This window comes from Jaculus jaculus, chromosome 6, assembly GCF_020740685.1.
Source record: "Jaculus jaculus isolate mJacJac1 chromosome 6, mJacJac1.mat.Y.cur, whole genome shotgun sequence".
Lineage (NCBI taxonomy): Eukaryota > Metazoa > Chordata > Mammalia > Rodentia > Dipodidae > Jaculus > Jaculus jaculus.
Genome location: NC_059107.1, coordinates 79,974,885 through 79,977,118, shown reverse-complemented (window position 1 = coordinate 79,977,118; position 2,234 = coordinate 79,974,885). Strand labels below are relative to the sequence as shown.

At 37.3% G+C, this 2,234-nt stretch overlaps 1 non-coding gene across 1 annotated transcript; it reads right to left on the bottom strand.

The window, feature by feature from the left end:
* Positions 1-466: 466 nt before the first annotated feature.
* LOC123461737 lies at positions 467-657 on the bottom strand. Its single transcript, XR_006637819.1, has one exon. It is a non-coding gene; the product is annotated as a U2 spliceosomal RNA (small nuclear RNA).
* Positions 658-2,234: the final 1,577 nt, after the last annotated feature.

Sequence of the window (2,234 nt, the reverse complement as noted above, 5' to 3'; positions counted from 1 at the left end):
ATATTAATATAACCCTTGATAATTTTTTTGAAAGAAAAAACATTACTTGACAACCAATGATTTTGGCTTAAAGTTGATAGCTATTGATTTTATGTACCATGGACATTTTTTATTAATATCAAACAATTTTATGTTTTACCCATGACTTAAATTTGATAAAACTCAAGCAAGCTATCCCAACATATTTTACCCTGAAAATAAGATTTTTTTTTCTTAAAGTTTGTAAACAGTTTAAAATCTTTAACTTTAGGCATTGTGTTTAGGTTTTGTCTGAAAAAAATTATTTTTTTTTTACATCTGTACACCTTTATTTATATACTTTAACATTCTGATCTAAGTACCACTCAAAAGGCATTTTTAACAAGTAATTATTGAAAAATTCCTTCCCATTTCCTTTAACCAATTTATCTCACTCCATCATTAATTATCTTTCTTTTATTTTTTATTTTTATATTTTATTCCTCCAAGGAGGTGCACCATTCCTAGAGGTACTGTAATACCAGGTCAATGCCTGGAGTGGACGGAGCAAGTTCCTATTCCAACTCTGAGCTCCAAAAATCCATTTACTATATTGTCCTCAGATAGAGGACGTATCAGATATTAAACTGATAAGAACAGATACTACACTTGATCTTAGCCAAAAGGCCAAGAAGTGATTAATTATCTTTCTTATAAAGCTGTTAAAAATTATACCAAATTGATTAATCCTATTACTAAAAAGAAAGCAGTCTTAATACAATTTTATATCATTAATACCAATAACACACTTGGAAATGATAGTATTAGGAGTAACTAAGGCACATTGTGTTGTTATCTTGAGGCAGGCTGGCTTAGAAGTCAGATCAGTTACCTCTTCCTTTTAAGTAACAGGACATTACAATCTTTTTAAAAAGTATCTGACAAATTATAAGTTACCTCTTTAGAGGAAGTTTTGTTGTTTTTAATAATCCTCTATGTAAGGTGAAGTTGACCTAGAACAAATACCAGGCAAATTCACTCCTGTAAAAGACACTTAACTTTCCCTTTTTAATTTCTATGCTTAGGTCTTTGATTTCCTTGAAATCGTTCTCTAGAAGAGAAAGGGGTGTCACCTGCATCCCTCTCATCTCTTTAGTCACAAACAGTCATAAATACGACATGACAAGGAAGCATAATGAGCACACATAAACACACACACACACACACACACACACACACACACACACACACACACACAAAGAACAAATCCTCCTGATAAAATCAAAAACTTTGCTTAAAGAACTTGAAGCAATCTTAATTCCTTGTGTTTTTAAAATATCTTTTACTATGGCAATTATCTCCTTTTTACTCTTTGTTAAATCTCTCTTTCTTTTCTTTAACCCGTGTTCCTTGTGTTTTGAGAGAAGTTTTAAGCCCTTTAACAATTTATGTTTACTTAGGGTCTGTCCCATGATAGAAAAGGAAAGAGGAGAACCGGCACAGGGGATTCCCCAGTGAGCTTGACATGAGCCTGACTGCAATTTTAAGAACTAGCAGCTTCTCTAAGAGCATTTACTGGCTGTTGTGTAACCAGGTTGGTTGGTGGGAAGAGAGGCTAAGTAGGAGGTCTTTGCCAATACCCGAATGGGCTGTCGGGATTTTCACAGGGAGCTAGAGGCCTTCAGCCAATGCCAGAGGGTAGCCCTGTCCAAGAGGCTTCAGTTGCCCTGTCGCTATGTTGCAATTCTATGTGATGGTGCCAACAGAAAGTAAAAGGAGGAAAAGAAGCGCAAAAAGAAACCCTGCAGTTTTTGTGCCTTGCAAATCTGAATAAATAGTCTTTAAATGGTTTGCCTAGAAGTCTGCATTGCTTGTCTTACCTTAGCGGGTCTGTATCACAGGCAGGTGTCTTTTGTGGTGACCACAGAGCAGATCTGTTTTATAGGTGTATTGCCTGTAGTGATCTTATGCGGATCTTCACTCACCGTGGTGGGGTGGCAATCCAATGACGAGGATGCCCAGGTCACACTTCATATCTCAGGCCCCACATTGAGCGCCATTTGCCCCAGCTAGCGGGGAGTTGAACAAGGACTCAAGGAGAAGCTAACCTGGGTGGGAAAAGACAAACAGACACAAGAAGGAGACCATGCTAGGTGTTTGTCAAGGCCTCAACAGTTTATTTTTTCCATGTAGGTTTATATACAGTTGTAGGGGGAAGGGGACGTGGTCAGGGCAAGGAGTTGTAGGGGGAAGGGGATGTGGTTAGGGAAAAGATC